Below are 17684 nucleotides of genomic sequence, written 5' to 3' on the forward strand. Positions count from 1 at the left end.
GAGATGTTGGATACCAACTTCCCAGTTTTCAGTGTAGCCATTATAGTACTGTGGAGTTCGTGTATGACAAACTCCCAGACCATATCCTCTTATGGCTACCCTGCACTTACAATGTCTAAGGTTTTGCTTAGACACTGTAGGGGCATAGTGCTCATGCACCTATGCCCTCACCTGTGGTATAGTGCACCCTGCCTTAGGGCTGTAAGGCCTGCTAGAGGGGTGACTTACCTATGCCACAGGCAGTGTGAGGTTGGCATGGCACTCTGAGGGGAGTGCCCTGTCGACTTAGTCATTTTCTCCCCACCAGCACACACAAGCTGAGAAGCAGTGTGCATGTGCTGATTGAGGGGTCCCCAGGGTGGCATAAACCATGCTGCAGCCCTTAGAGGCCTTCCCTGGCATCAGGGCCCCTGGTACCAGGGGTACCATTTACAAGGGGCTTATCTGAGTGCCAGGGTTGTGCCAATTGTGGAGACAAAGGTACAGTTTAGGGAAAGAACACTGGTGCTGTGGCCTGGTTAGCAGGGTCCCAGCACACTTTCATGTCATAACTTAGCATCAGCAAAGGCAAAAAGTCATGGGGTAACCATGCCAAGGAGGCATTTCCTTACAGATGCTTTTTTTAAAAAATGAAAAAATTACAACCATACACAGGAGGAGACAGTGGTCTGAGAGACCACTGCCTGCTCCCAAAAAATATTTTGTCCACATTCATAAAAAGCCAAGTGGCAGCCCAACACCAAAGCAAAAGTGACCTCCTTTAGTGAATTAGATAGCTGAAAATTTGCAAATATTTGCAAATTGGGGCAGTTTTGACACCCTCTCTAAGTGTTTGGAAAACTATGAAAGACTGCATGGAAATTAGCTTGAACTGTTTGCAAATGGTTTTCACCTCTTTTGACTTGGTAACATATTAATGTTTTACTACCAGACTTCGGTCACACAGCATTAATATATAACTTAGGGAATCAGTAGTTGGGAGGCTTGCCCTTTCACACACCTCTTCCAACTACTGATTCAATATTAATTTGCAAACACAAAACGCAATTTGCTCCCATTTGACCTTTGCTACTGTAAAACTGCTTTATACATGAAGAACATTGTTATAACTGAATCACTCACTATCGTATAGTTTCCACCTTGTAGAGCCTCCAGCACAACACAAGGCTTCTATGTGAGCAATGGAAATCTAGCACCCAACCACCTCTACGTCAACAACACATTACCTCTGAAAGTACCCTTCACCCGACAGGCAACACAGGCAGGACCCTTTACTTGGGGACACATGGCCAAACCTCGTCGGCTGGGCAGATTACTGATGAATGCAGTGCTTAATTTCTTAAAAACAAAATAGGTGCATATGCCCAGTTTCTTTTTAAGGAGCCCACAGGCCATTTCCGCCATCTAGGTTAAAGAGATCCTATTGGTTTAGGCCCAAGAACTACTTTGTTGGGATATTATATTAAGACAGGGACCTCCAATCTGGACTCTTCAGATAAATACCAGTTCTGGAGTCATGCTCAAATTAAACTGCCTCCCTTCCTGTCATATTCTACTTAGCTATGTTAGTTAAACATCCATTATCATTGACACCACATCTAGGTTACAGCTCCATACACAATTTTCTGAGCAATTGCAAGGTTTTATAACACCATTATAAGAAAAAAAACATATCACAGAACATATCATAACACATAACAAAAAATCACAAGGCCTAATAGAAATGCTTTTCCCCACAAAGTAAACCTTACGTTTCTCTAGAAATGAATTAGTGACGTTACAGGATGGCATCTACTTTTTCAACCAGAGGCAGCTGGTCAAGGACCGTTTTGTCAGACCTGCCTGACTGTCGCCCGCCGGAGAGACCAAAAGACTCCTAGTGCGCAAAAGTGGCAGTATGGCCCACCTGCAGTCACTGACACAACTTAAGCACTCAATGAATCGCCTCCATTAGCACAGAAAAAACAATATTATTCACCATCCTGTGGTCTCACTCACGCGAGATTAAACAGTAATACTTCCAAACTGTCATTCATATGGAGATCTTTGGAAGAGAAGTGGGTCACAGTGGTCACCTCCTGATGAAAGGTTGATGTTGGATAAAGTGTAGCAATTATTTTATCATGAAAGCACCCAACACATGTACAGCACTATCTAAACCAGGGTGGGCATCCTAGTGTTGTGAATACTATGACAGGGCGCATTAAAGCTTCTACTGTTTATTGTTCACCTCCGTGTAGACTCTTTTATCGCTTTCTATAAGGTAGCGTGACGTTTTAGGCACGTGCAGAAATGCTAGCGTCAGGTATTTCTTTTTCCTATGCTGACATATTTCTGTTGTTTATATTATAGTGACTGCTATAACATTATGGACTCTTACAGAGAGAGCTGACATGTTTAAATTGTTTCAGTTATAGGAGCAAATTGTCTACATGTAAATTGAAATGACTCATGCTTCTACATATTTATTTTGTCTTGGTGAGACTTTAATGTCTTTAAATGTATAAACATAAGGTAAAATCTGGGATCAGACACTATAAGGGCTCAGCTAGTTGACCATTAATTGGAGAGGCTTCACAACTCGGGCAGTGGTTGTGTTAGAAAATAGCTAGACAGCTATTTTTGTTGCTATCTTGGCTGTGTGATACAACTTACGAAATGTGATTTACAGGTGATAGGGTGTTAGGATGCTAGGAGCTTCTAACCATGCAACGAAAGTTCATTTTGTTTTTGCTAGCCAAGTCATGCTGTGAGAACTGACATGTTTCAATTGTTTTAGTTATGGGTCAAATTATTTGAAAGTAAATTGAGATGATGCATTTATTGCCGTACTTATTTTGTCTTGTTAAGACTTAAGTGTTGTCACATTTCTAAAGATTATGTAAAATCATCAGTCGAACATTATAAATACTCAAGTATCTGATCATTACTTGGAGAGGCTTCACAACTGAACTAGCAAGCCAGAGGACACACTGGTGTGCTGTGACAAACCAGCCCCAGTCAGAGGTTGCGTCAGAGCTCCAGAACTGGCGCAGAGAAGTGGCTCTCTACATGGCAAAGCTTATCATACCCTGCAAAGGTCTGTGATAGAGATTAGCTCACTAGCTTTGTCAGTGGGAGAAGCAATGCAGTGTAATCCATATTAAGAAGCTTGACTAATAGGCTTGTTATTTTCTACTTTTGCTCAAATTTAGCATAGCGCTTAGAAGTAGCTATAGGGTGTTAGGATCTTAGGATCTTGCCAACCATGTTAGGAATGTTCGTTTTATTTTTGCTGGATTTATTTTCTCATTTTGTGTGGGTACCATTCATAATTTATGCACTAGGCTTGGGTTTTAGAAATAAACATTTTAAAGTTTTATCCTGTTTTTCTTAATGCTATTATATGCATCTTATTCATTTATGAAGGAGGGGTTGGAATTCCGCTGTATCCCTGAACACATCTAATGGGACTAAACGTGACCAGAAAACACCACCTGCATAGTACTGCTTTGTCAATTGGGTATGGGTCGCAGTCCAACTGGATTTCTAAAACTGTTAGTGCCTTAAACTAGGTCCTTACACCAAATGGTTAGAAATCCGACATGGTGGTCATTTGGTCACGTTGTTGGGGTTGGTCCTCAGCTTGCTGGTACAGAGAGTGTCAGTGGCAGCATAGTTGTGGTTGTTAAAACTAAGGCAAGCACTAGTGTTTCCTGGTGACAACATTAACAAGTGCTAGTCTGAAAATCCTGGACTCAGGAACAATTTAAACATTAAACACCAGAGCAGAGCTGGCCAAATGGTTGATTGTTGAGCGGGACTGCCACTACATAAACTACTCCAGAAAGTTAAACTAGAGGCAGCATATCAGGCGGTCTCACACGCCACTCTCACCATCATGTGAGCATCCTAGACTTTACAGTCGAATTCTCAGGTCATGGCAGTCACCAAAATGAGCGACTCCAGAGCATCTGCTCCTAGCATGATAGGTCAGATAAAATTGACAAGAAAACCAGGAAAGAGGTGGCAAGCCAGTCAATAATGATTCCTGAGCGGACACTGCATGCAGAAACAAGTATTTTCTTCTGTGAGTTTTAGAGCATAGCAGTTGATGATGGCCTAGGGGCAAAGAGATGCATTTTACTTTGTGTGTCAGACTACATGTAAGGGCATGTGTATAGCATATATGTAGATAATCAGAATGAAATGCATTATTTATTACCATTGTAGTGTGTGGGCAGAAGCCATGATTCACGAAAGCTGAAGCCTCTATTGGGTCATGCTGCCCCTCCACTCTATCTACAGTTTTAATAAACAGTATATGCACTATGAGGATGAAGAAGTATAGTTTATGCAGTGCTGCTTTTTTCAAGTGCATTAGTTATAAAGAATGGTAGATAATCATATCAAGAGCACAAGGGGTACAACTTTACTCTGAAATAGCATCACAATAACTAAGCTTTGTGAGTATGGCCCCAGCTGATTTCATACACCAACTGATTCTGGACAATTATTTTCAGTGGCACTGCATATCACGTGGCAAATTATGTGGCAAATGAAATATAGACATAAGCATGAGGTAAAAGTTGCAGACACAGAACCTCATGCATCCATTAGCCATCACCACTGCCCGTTGTTCTAGCAATAATTTATTTAGGAAGGTAAACACAATCTAATTGTTATAATTCCAATCTGTGCAAATTGATATGCATATTTTGTTAAGGATAGCTTTTTCAAGATAACAACCCTAACATAAGCATGCAACACAAAAAATACTAAACTGGTAACGGAATATTGTCCTATATTGCCATCTCATGATTCTGGCGACATTCATAAACCACTCGGCCTTCGGTCTCATGGTAGATGAGATCACCAAATTCTATAGACGCAATATGTGAATTTTGTGGCCACAGCTTGTATCGAACATTTATGAATTTACCACATTTGCCATAGCAGTGTTCAACTAATTTGTAGATTTGAACACAAAGGCGGTCATTCTGACCGCGGCGGTCGGCGGTCGCCGCCCGCCAAGCGGTTCCCGCCGAAAGACCGCAGCGGCCATTCCGGCTTTCCCGCTGGGATGGCAGGCGACCGCCATAAGACCGCCAGCCGGCCCAGTGGGAAAGCCCCTTCAACAATGAAGCCGGCTCCGAATGGAGCCGGCAGAGTTGAAGGTGTGCGACGGGTGCAGTGGCACCCGTCGCGATTTTCACTGTCTGCAAAGCAGACAGTGAAAATCTTTGTGGGGCCCTGTTAGGGGGCCCCTGCACTGCCCATGCCAGTGGCATGGGCAGTGCAGGGGCCCCCAGGGGCCCCACGGCACCCGTTCCCGCCATCCTGGTTCTGTCGGGAAGGGGGTCGGAATCCCCATGGCGGTGCTGCAAGCAGCGCCGCCATGGCGGATTCCCTGGGCCAGCGGGAAACCGGCGGGAAACCGCCGGCTCCCCTTTTCTGACCGCGGCTTTACCGCCGCGGTCAGAATCACCCAGGAAGTGATAGAGCGTTCCGTACTAATAATTTACCTGTTTCTGGACGCTCTTTAGGCCGATGAATCTTTTGGCTAAGTGGAACTCTCCGTACTCTCTATATCGATCAATTGCATCAAATCAATAATCAATAACGAACATAAGCAATACCCTGATCAACATAACACTTAACAATTAATCCAGAATACATTTCGGCGAACCCTGACCTTTCAGTCAGGAATAACCACACCAGTTTATTCAAAGTTAGTGAATTTATTTCCCTATATTAACAAAGCTAGCACAATATAGATATGTCTCAACACCAAATGATAAACATAAATGAACATTAATAGCTGTCCATAGCGGCGAAACAAGTGCAATCTATGCAGCATTTGAATAACAAGGCATTCGATAATAGCAATGCAAATCACTAATACTATGATCTGTAACGAGCTAATTGCATACATTTAGTCAGCATAACAAGGTCTCAAATTGCATCATGCAACAAAAGGAATCCTCATCTAACCTCAAATTAGCATCGGCATGTGGGACTTCATGCAAAAACAATTTAGCAACATTAATTTAGAAAACTCCTAGCTAGGGATCTTGTCAAAAATCAGCAGTTGGTTACCTAAAAGAAACACAATGCAATTGTACAATTTCCTTTCATATTTACCAATTACGATCAGCATACAAGGAAGTCTTCGTCTCACAGGTACCGTTTCTCGATCAGCATGGGACGGGGCAAAGGGGCAGGGGTGGACGGGGCAATTGCCTCACGGCGGCAAGGTAAAACTACTACTTCATGCAAAGGGACAAATCAAAGTTAAAGTCTCTAGGGCAAGAATCATTTAAAGTCTCTTTCTCTCGATTAGAGAAAGCATCAAAGTCTCTTTCAAAATGGCGTCGCAGCAAGGTGGGCCATAATAGCTACGAAGTCTACAAAATGGCGGGATGTCCAATAATGGCTGCAATGGCTGTAATAGCTGGGTAATGGCCATGGCAACTTTCTTCTCGTGCACCTGGTTTTTATAGACAACAGTTCGAATCCAGTAGGGTCTTCCATTGGAGGGTTCATAGGTTAGCTTCAAATTGTCCAATCAAAAACGACAGTTCTCAAGCTTTTACTTAAGCATACATTATCCTTGGAGATGGGTACGCAAGTTGCAACATTTTATACCAATTAGCTCACTTTCAGAGCCTCCATTGTCCGCAGAGAAAAATGCCAAGCTGGCACGAAACTTTAAGATAAGCATGTGAACGATCTCAGTGGAAAAGTACAGCTTCAAGCAAAAATACACGTTTATTAGCACATTGGAAAAATACGAGCATCTAAACCGTGAGACCAGGCAACTAGGCCAAAGCCTCTACTAAAGTAATGCTAAGCTAAAGCATTTCAAACAAGCAAATCGTAGCACACGTTTATGATTATGTCGGATTAGTGCAATTCTAATACATCACGTTATATAAAGCACGCTTATAAATGTTGGCAACTACTCTGAGGGCACATTTTGTCCCCGTACAATCTTTATTAGTTCGGTTAAAGTCACACATGATTATTTCACACTACGTTTATGCGCAAATAAATGTAAAACCTTCATTTCTGCTTCATCAGAAGCACCGCCAGCCTGTTGGCGGTGCTTCCGCTGCCCTCCGCCCTGGCGGTCATGGACCGCCAGGGTCGGAATGACCCCCAAAATGTTGGTCCTAGGTCATATGGATGAAAATAATGCTGCCAGTGAGCTTTCCTCATAATTAGTCTATTCTTCCAGCATAATTTAAATAACCTTGCCGCATAAATTACATAAATCATCTAGATAACCATTGCCACATAATCCTAGTATCCCTGACAATGGTAAGGTTGTGCAGAGTGGTTTGAAGGCTGTCTTTATGATGAGGAAATCGAACTTTCACAAACATCCATGAAATATTTTCCACATTTCACAATTTCCTCTAAAATATGGGTTTTCATAACGCTGTATTTTGTGCAAAAAAGCACTCTAACATATATTGTGTGTGTGTGTTTCTGTGTGTTTGCGAGGGTAGGCTCACGTGTATATGAGAAACACACACTGAAAGGTAGTATTCTGTTGTGGTCATACACAAAATGCATATCTGACATTATTAAGTAGCTGTCAAGTGTTCCCATCTATAAGTGATTCTGACAAATGCTTGTGCCATAGCGAGAGCTTTATCGACACGATTTATTAAAGACATTACACCGCCAAACAATAGTTCTTTTATTATTCATCCTTAAAGAAGTAATGGTCGTTGCGTCCCATAAAATAGGTTCTTTATGCCCGCCAATTTGTAGTGTTTGCACAAACCCCACAAGAACAGAGAGAGTGGAAGAGGGGCCAGTCCTTGGTAATGACAACCTGCTGCTGTCTTCAGGTCTGCTGTCCTAATAATCCATGGCCTCTACATCGCATGCACAACGAGCACCCTGGGGACGTCGCTATCTTCACACCACATCCCATGCTTTAGTCCTTGCTTGAGCTCTCCAGGTAAGTCAAGGAGGCGTTGGGGGTCAAAATTTACCATCTCAGACCAAGTAGTCAGTATCCAATGTGTCCAGGATTGCATTTAGGCTAACCGTACATACTGCTCGATAGTCTCTATAGCGTCTATGATCTGACAACTGTCTGTTTTCCAGGAAAAAAACAGACTAAAGGGCTGAGTTAGAGCTTACCAGATGGGATACTGTGTCACAAACGTGACAGATGTCCTCTCCGCTGTATTAACAGTGCGTGATATCTATGTTCACATTTGTGACAGAGTTTTTGATCCATCAAACTTTAAATCTGGCCCTTAGTTTGCAGACACAGGAACTCAACACTACTTTTCAAAAATCTTTACACCACAAAACTAGCATTTTGGTAGAGGAGAAATTCCCTAAGTAGAACACTGAGGGCCAAATTTAAGAAAAGTGGTGCTGCATCCAATGCAGTGCCACTTTCTTGCACCCCTTAGCGCCCATCTACCGCCACCATGTGCATGCCATTTTTAATATACGGCGCACAATGACGCAGGGTAGGGGCAATAGCGCCAACATTTTTTACATTATTGATGTACTGTGCAGGATTAGTGCCAAAGTTTTGTTGCTAATCCTGCAGAGTACATAGGGGGCCATTGAAAACAATCGTACGCCTCCTTTTAATGCCTGCTCTGTGCAGGCGTTAATAATAGCCGCAAAAAATGGCGCAGGGGAATCTTTCAGATTCCCCTGCGCCATTTTTGCAGTCCCCCTAACGGGGGAACACCCGCCTTGCATACATTATGTCTGGCGAAGGCATAATGTGACTTAAGGGGTTACAAAGTGGTGCAATGCATGCATTGCACCACTTTGTTAATATGGAGCGGAGAGTTTGGCCTTGTTGGGCCACATTAGCATCATAAAAAATGACACTAATGTGGTGCAACGAGGCACTAGACCCTCTTAAATCTGGGCCTGATTTTTATGGGTTATCATAGCAAAGTGTACTTTGCCACTTCTTGCCTCATCCTTAAAAATAATTTTTCCCACGGAGCAAAGACTCATCCTGACTACTGGCCTTCAGCCACACCTTCTTCCCTGCCCTTAAAGTGAAAGAAACCACTCCACATGTCCACTGGTCTTGTACAACAGGCAGTAGGCACGGGGCATGGCAGTCTGCTTTGCCCAGAGCCCCACTCTAGTTTGATACTGATATTTATTCATTTTAATCAAAATCATGTAATGAGTTTGACAATCGCTTCCATTTTAAGATGTTCACGGTGATTTTATGGTGCTAATCCCACCCATACTATAAACTGACAGCATTTTCTTTCTTTTTTTTTAATCTTCCTGTTGATCGCCACAAAATAAATGCATGCCACAGCTCCATTACCACTTACCATGGATATGACATATTTTTGGAAGAAATCCAGTCCCTTTCCCCCTTTCGTTCCTCTCGTTTGACTGTAAATATATTGGTGTCTGTGATGAGACAGAGGCTAACAAGATGCAGATCTGCTGAGATCAGATGTGCTGTTTGAGAGGAGGGGAGTACTGTGACTCGCCCAAGAATTCCGCTCTACTGGCTCATGGCCCTCTCCTGCACTTAACAATGGTAATATCTTCCATACTATGTACAAATACGTTTCAGAACTGGCAAAACCAAAGTTTTTAATAACAGTTGAAGGTGCGATGGGTGCAGACTGCTGCACCTAAACAAAGACAAAGGGGGGGGGGATTTAGGGTTCGGTAGAGCACGTGACCTGCAGAGACTGGTGGAGCTCATGCCCCGCGCCACATCTGTAGTTGAGGGACTTGCAAGCCTCCCACAACAGCCTCGTCTGGCTCCATCATCACAAACCCTGGCCCTGTAACCTGTTCACCCTAGGGCTGCCATTTCACAGGTGCGCGCGTCCTGCCCTAATTAAGGCACGTGGTCTGCTACTCATTTTTCGTGCCCGGCACCGCCATGCAGGTTATACACGAAAGATGTTCTTGGCGAGCTTTGAAAAACTCCCTGCCCATAAGGGCCATTGATTCTTTTGTGTTTTGAAACGACCCCATCTAAACGAGGCTAGCGGTCCTCTAAAAGTGAGTTTGAGGATGGGGCCACTGTAGATCTGTTGGGTTGGCATGCTGCCCACTTGGCTATAAATGAGCCTGAAAGATATAAAAGTGTTATCAAAGAACCTTCTAAGAAAGTCACATCATAGTGCACTGCAAACATTTAATCTCCTATTGCACAATGCATTGTGTGGGGCTGTGTTGCGCTGTGAGACATTCAGCTTGAGTTAAGGGACTCGGTAACTGCAGCCAGAACACAAAATACAGCTAGAGCCACAATTGGTGGCTGTAGAAGCATACTAGAAGTGCAAATATAGATATATTTTTAATTGAGGATCGTAACAGTAGGCCTTCTACCAACTACCAAAGCTATGCTGAGCAAATAGATAGCTGAAGAAGTTTCATTTCCATTCTCATACATCTGCAAACCCTCAATGTAATGCCTGGCAAGCAGAGTGAATGTAAAAGGTGTGTGGCTGCATGAAAAAGACTAATTTAGTAAGTCGAGCATCTTTCAATGTAATGTAGGATGAGTCGTTTCATATGGCACAAAAATATGGGGGGGGGAGCAGAAAAATCATTCAATCACTTGAAGGTTTTGGAGAGTAAAGGTTGGAGGATGCTTCACTTCCCAACAGTTTTCCCACAGTGTCCTTAGAGTATAATGCAGGGGTGGGTCAAATGCCACCAAGGAAGTAGGGAACCCTACACTGCACCATGAAGAGGAGGGGGCCAGCAACCAGGGTTTTTCTGGCAAAGCTTGGTTGGAACTCATGTCAATGAACCATAAAGAGAAACATATTGCAGAAGCTGTAAATACTTTCGACAGCTCTAGACACTGGAAGGCAGATGTCCGTCATTTTGGCTTTCCAAGAAATTGACTCTACTTAAAGCAATTAAAAAGGAAAATTAGTGGATGCATAGTAATGAGGCGCTATGTTAAATGGGAAACATTTTAAGGGATTTTAAGGACTGGTATATTTTGGGCAGGCCACGGTTTACAAGCATACTTCGGTTCTCTTTTGAGCTGTCAAGAAAGAAGATTCCTTGCCCTGGAAAGAATGACACTTTAGCTGCACACCCGGCAAAAATGAACTTTATGCAAATTTATGGTCGCCTTGGCTGTGCTTTTAATGCCGAAGATCTGCAGCATTTTCTGCTCATGTCGGGTCAGTGCCTAATTTGTACTGGTGGTTGCCCGTGGTGGCCACCGGTATTAATTTTAAGGGACAGTAACTTATTTTTAATCTTCGGACATTTTCCAAGAGGAAGGGAAGGAAAACACACAAACGGGAAAAAAGGAAGAAGAGAAAGGCGGAAAACTGTCACAGAGGGAGATAGCAGTAATCTGCAAAAGTGAGCTAAATGGGCAGGGAGAGTCTGAGGTAGATTCAGGACTAGGCAACCTTAGTATGCGGCACGCTGACATTTAATAGCGCTGGCCACAAGTTTCTGAGCAGCGCTTTGTGCACCAGCAGTCATTGGGCCAGATTTAAAAGGCCCTTGTGCCTCTTTGCGCCATATTACCATCATTTTTTTTACGCTAATGTGGCGTTAGGAAGGCATTTCCCACACCCCATATTCACAGTGCTTGCACTGCACCACTTTATAACCCCTTGCACCACATTATGCCTGCGCCAGGCATAATGTATGCAAGGAGGGCGTTCCCCGCAGGGGGGCCTAAAAAAATGGCGCAGTGAAATCTACAAGTTTTCACGGTGTCATTTTTTCTGTCATTTTTAACGCCGGCACATTGAAGGCGTTAAAGTGACAGGCCCATTATAACCTCTGGGCCTCCCGGTGCTTTGCTGCACTAGCACCATAATTAATGGTGCTAATCCAGCAAAGCACCACAATAGCGTTATAAATTCTGAAACTATTGTGGTAACATGTGCCATGGTGCCCTGTAACATGGTGCGCTGTATTGTAAATACAGCGCTACTATGGTGACGTTAGGGGGACTGATGGTGGCACAAGAAAAGTGGCGCATCGGGGCTGATGCGCCACTTTTTAGTAGATCTGGCCCATTATTTTACAAATTAAACACAGTGTCCGGCATATAAGTCTATTAAAACAGAAGGCCATCAAATATTTAATTCAAGGTGTGACTACCAGAGAAAGAAGAGCCTGGCTTTTCTTGTTTGGTGACATCGAACATCCATGTAATAGGTGAACCATGACAGATGAAAATGAATATGGGTGGTTGCTCTGCCATTCTGTCATGCAGATGGGTAGAACAGCTCTTGGTTTGCTGGATAGATGCTGAGGGTACACTGCGCTGAATTCCGGATGAAAAACGCTGTAAAAAACATAGCTGGTGTTTTGGTCCGGTTGTGAGCTCAAGCACATTGACTGTGACCACCTCGTGCTTATGGTATGTCTTCCCTATTATAGCTTTAGACTGTGGTACGACTGGTAGCAAAGTCCCCTGCACCTCTTAATGGACAGGAATTAAGGCGATTTTTTCGAGATATAAGGCTGAGTTCCATGAGTTTCTGGAAATCTCAGCCACGAGGGTTATGGTTTTGTTTCTATTCTTTATCAAAAAATAAGCTACGTTTGATGCTGAGGTATCTTCTTGTGATGTTCAGTCGTCCCTTTTAAGGCACACAGAACTTTTCATTCAGTGCAAACATGCACTCTTTGCAGGCATGCAGCACTTTTTTTGCACTCCACCCCTTCTTTTTCTGAAAGGTCGCTTTTTCCAATCAGCATTTGGCGAGAGGCTTTTAATTCTTATATTTCTGTATAAAATAAAACTGAAAAAAAAGACAAAGCTTGGTGGCTATTACAGTACAATCATTGAGAACTTCTCAGTGGGAAATGTGTACTCAAGGGCAGGACCACTGGATTTATGCGGCAGGGGAGTGTCATTTTATGCAGCAGAGTTGAGTGAAGGCAAACTATGCTGCATTATGTGACAAAATGTGTGCCATTATCACTTTATTATTTAGTCATTTTCAAATTTAACACTGTCTGGGCATTAGTTGTACCTCATTAGTACCAGCTCAACATCACAATATAGCAATAAACTGCAGAAAGGTGGCCAGTCAAACTTTGTGAAGGGCCTTCCACTGTGCGGCAACACGTGTTGCTGCATTGTTACTAACTGAATAACTGTTTGAGCGCGAAACATTTTTTTTTGTTAAAATCTGCAGGTTATGCAGCAGATAATGGATTATGTGGCAAATGCGGCAAATCAACAATAATCGCAATTGCTGCACAATCGCATAATTCTAGTGGCCTTGACTCAAGGGTGCTGAGTCCCTGGTTTTATACCCTCCCATTTCAAACCGTGATCAAACACCTACATCTAGCACAGCCTCAGCAAAGGCAGATTAGGTGCCAGTGTGTGTGTGTGTGTGTGTGTGTGTGTGTTTGTTCTTATAAGTTCACAGTCTAGCAAACACAACTGCTGTGAAATCACAAGCCATTAAAACAGAGTTCCTCAAAGAGAAGCAGTTTAAAAATACATTAGCTTACTTATGTCTGTTTCAAGACTGCTCAACTCCCTGTTCAAACCCTTTCAAAGTCAACTACAATGAATAACAAACCCAACTGAAATAGATCAACCTCCTCCCTGTCATTCTCTTCTTTTTATCGACCTCAGCTCGGTGATTAGCAGTGCTTAATTTGTAAATAAAAACGTGCCAGTGCCCAAAGCTCCCCTCTTAAACATGTGGCTGCTGCATTTAAATGTGCAAGCACTGAATACTGAGGCAGCGTAATCCTAAATCCATCTTGGGCCTCTTTAAGCCATTTACAGCCACTCCCTGGCCCTTCAGCTCACTCTTACAGCTTTCTGCTTTCTCCCTTTGTGCCGCGTTTCCATATTTCCTCTTCCTCCGTCTTTCCCATATGCCTCTTTTGCTTGCAGTATGTGCCAGATGCAGAAAAATAAGTGCTAGCCCCCAGAATAAGTGTCAGCGCCCCACACCAGAAACCACTGGCTCAAATTAAGCACTGGTGATAAAGGGTCATCCCTGAACAGATGAAATACTGGCTAAGTCGGCAGCCGTACAGTAAAGAAAGGTGACAACTTCCGGCCTGAAGTTAGCTTTGGCCTTCTCTCAATCTTGCCCTTTCTGTAGTGTCCTGCTGGACACATTGTGGCGCGTGGATCGAGTGTGGATCGAATGTTGATCAACATCCGATCCACCTTAGCGAGAATGCGGAGAGTGGGGATTCTAGGAGTGGCAGTTGAGAGAGGGAGAGAGCAGAGTGCAGAGGCTGACATCGCTTCTGCTGAATCCGATGTTTCTTTTTTAAGGCGCTTACTATTTAAATAAAGAATGGTGAAACTTATCTCTGGGCCTCGATCTTAATGCACATTCTAGTGTTTCTACCAGCTACTCTGATGAGGGCTGGCTTCCACACTCACCCCACACCCATCCATCACAGGCGTCACCAGTCAGGTGACCCTGCTAATAAAAGAGGCCGGGTGCACGTGCCCTGGGCCAGTTGTTGGAACCCTATCTATGTGTCTTGTTACTTATCAGTAGCATGAGGGCCTAGGGCCCCCAACACTACACTTTCCTCTAAACTCTCTTCCTGTCCCCTCTCAGTGCCGAGTTTGGTACAGATGGATGAGTCCATAAAGAGCAAAGTAACTGTAGACAATTGCTTCAGGAGGCATGAAATCCACTTAAGATCTTCGCTCCACTTAGCAGCAGCGGATAATCAGGTGCCCCCGGGGGACTGGCGGGAAGGCGAGGCGGACATATTTCTGCCAACCTCCGTTAAAAACCAGCGAAAAGGGCATACCGATGACCCGCAGGAGCAAGCGAATGAAACAACAGCTCTTGTGCAGCACTTAAAGGCAAGCTGTTGCAAGTTTTTGGTTACATTTGTGTATTTTTGTCTATTTGTTTAGCTATTGGGAAATAACAGCCATGCTTCCCACCGACCAAGACAACTTTGCTAACACTGTCAGCATACTCTACTTTCGCCTCACTGCATCAGCGCAATTCACAGCCTTGAGGAAATCACTCAAGACACACCTATTCTCCCAACGCCTTTAAAGAGAGTCCAGAAGCCCATGGACGTCGCCCTTTGCGACCCTGGCACTACCTTTGTGACCCCTGGCCACACTGGTGGCAAATTCAGTGCCAGGAACACAGTGGGAGGGCGTTCATATGGTCGTCAGTTGAGGCTCCACCTTCTTTGTTTTCTGTCAAGGTTTTTACTGCACTAAAAGTGAATAATAACAACTTATTCACTATTAGTGTAATAAAAATGGTGTTCAGATAGCTAGAATATGCCCTTCCATGGCAGTTGAGGTAAGTAAAAAATGCTTTGTGTGTTTGTGGGTGAGAGCGTGTTTATATGAGAGACAGTGTTCGTAAATGTGCATTATTGTGTTTGTGTAAGTATGTGTGCGTGAGTGAAAGTGGAGGTCAAAGGGCTTGTGATGTCACCTCCACTGGCCATGGCATTTCGGTGAATCGACTTCCATGAAAAAGCCCCCACTCAAAAAGTGTGCAGTCGCCAAATACAGGCTCAAAGCGATATAAAATTCACAAATGCCCATATTTTTTACTTATGCCATGGTTAAAACTTAATTTTATACCTATATGAAGATAGTTTGCTTGTACTGCTTCATTAAAGCAGAACGATTCTTCACAATGATATGTAACAGAGAATGTGACCGTGGAAAGTATGGAGCAGAAATGTCAGGTGTATGTAGGTATGCATGCAGGGATATTTTGCCGTTTCCAACAAACAGAGACATTTGGGCCCATATTTATACTTTTTTAGCGCCGCATTTGTGCCGCTTTTTGATGCAAAAACGGCGCAAACTTACAAAATACAATTGGGGCATATTTATACTCCGTTTGCGCCGAATTAGCGTCGTTTTTTTCGACGCAAATTCGGCGCAAAACTAACGCCATATTTATACTTTGGCGTTAGACGCGTCTAGCGCCAAAGTATGAGGAAAGAGCGTCATTTTTTTGCGTGAACGCCTTCCTTGCGTTAATGAGATGCAAGGTAGGCGTTCCCGTCCAAAAAAATGACTGCGACACAAATGCGTCGTATTTATACTCCCGGGCAAAAATCACAGAGAAGAGGTGGACAAAAAAAGATCTACTGGGGCAATAAAACGGACGGAAGAAAAATCCCAATTACTTTGCAAAGCATAATATATACATTCCCTGCTTCTTATGTAGTAATCTCCAAAAACATACCTCCTGGAGGGAGAGTAAGAGGTTGAGTAGCCAACTTGGATTGGGAAGCTTAAGCCATAGTGTTTGTTGGCCATCTTCCACTGGTCTGAGAAGGCATGCTTCTTGAAACTTCTCTCAAAAGATAGCATCTGAGAAGGGACGGTGTCTGGAAAGTGAATGACTGCCAATGTCCTATATAATGTATTGATTTTTAACTTAAATTATACGATAAAATCTTCCATACCTACCAGTGTTCTGGAAAGGAGACACGTTTCCTGGGTCCTTCCTCACCCTCACTGTACAAAAGAAGAGGGAGGGAGATGTGCACAAAACTGGAAACAGGACCTGCTTGTATTTTTTAAATCAAAGATTCGGTAAATAAAGAAATAAAATACAAGATGATGTATGTATATATAGCGTTGCCAGGATTTCCTGGTGCAGAGTACGTTGGAGGTGTGAGAGTGGCCTCTTGGGAGTGTCCTGTGGAAGAGACATCTATGGACTGCAGTCCAAGGGAATCTAGGTGAACACTTCTGTCTCAGCGCTAACTACTTCAACACCTCTGCAGATGGACTGTGAGGAATGGCAATGCTTGGGACCAGTTTACTCTGAAGGGTTGTGCTTTATAAAATAGGGATCCTCATTTTAAGGTATTTATTTATTTTAATAGCATTTACGTCTGTATTTATCCATATTTATGTATGGGCCATCTTATCAGTATTTTTCAATGTTAATTGTATGATTTGTTAATAAATGAAGCATTAGCTTGTATATTTCTACACTGGTTTAACTGATACATGGGCACCTATGCTTTGATGACTGTTGGGTTTTGCCACTGTCAGGAGCCAAGTATAATAAGGTAAATGCGCCCACATGATAATTCTAGTGGTATATCCCAAATAAATGTTGAGATATGCAGTTAATTAAGAAATGTCATCCTGATCCTGAGGGCATGTGTGTCTAATGAAGTATGGATTTCATTGCTGTGGTTCATTGATGGCCATATTGTCTTGCTCCTATATTCTTTGTGTGCTCCATGTCCCACTGACAGATTGTCACATAGTTATTTATAAGATCACTGTTCTTGTGACTAATCCCATACCTATGTGAGCCAGGAGAGATGGGGATGCATGCTGTGATATGACTTCTTTGGTTTATTGTTGTAGTGTGATGCGCATGTCAGTGCCTTGAGGTTCTCTGGGAGCATTTTTACTGATATTGTGTGGTTCTCAGCTGTGGCCGCCACTAATCTCAAGGGGGAGGGGCAGGGGACAACGACAGGGGGAAATACTTTAAGAATACATTTTTAAAAACTTACCATTCCCAACGCCACCTCACTACTCTGCTCTCCTGATGGTGCCCCAGCAGTCCCTGGGACACCAGCACAGGCTCCCCATGCAATCCTGGTGCTGCTCTTATGCCATACCTAGCATGAGAGCAGCACCAGGATTGGTCTGAGCGGCTTGGTCTGCCGCTCAGACACTGCATGAGAGTCTGTGCACTTTCTCCAACCCGGCTTGGAGAAACCTAACT

At 43.4% G+C, this 17684-nt stretch overlaps 1 protein-coding gene across 1 annotated transcript in view; it reads right to left on the reverse strand.

The window, feature by feature from the left end:
• Positions 1–17684, reverse strand: part of LOC138285869 (LHFPL tetraspan subfamily member 7 protein-like) — a 712276-nt gene that overhangs the window by 332633 nt on the left and 361959 nt on the right. The gene's annotated exons all lie outside the window — the stretch shown is intronic.

The sequence above is a fragment of the Pleurodeles waltl genome, chromosome 3_1 (assembly GCF_031143425.1).
Source record: "Pleurodeles waltl isolate 20211129_DDA chromosome 3_1, aPleWal1.hap1.20221129, whole genome shotgun sequence".
NCBI lineage: Eukaryota > Metazoa > Chordata > Amphibia > Caudata > Salamandridae > Pleurodeles > Pleurodeles waltl.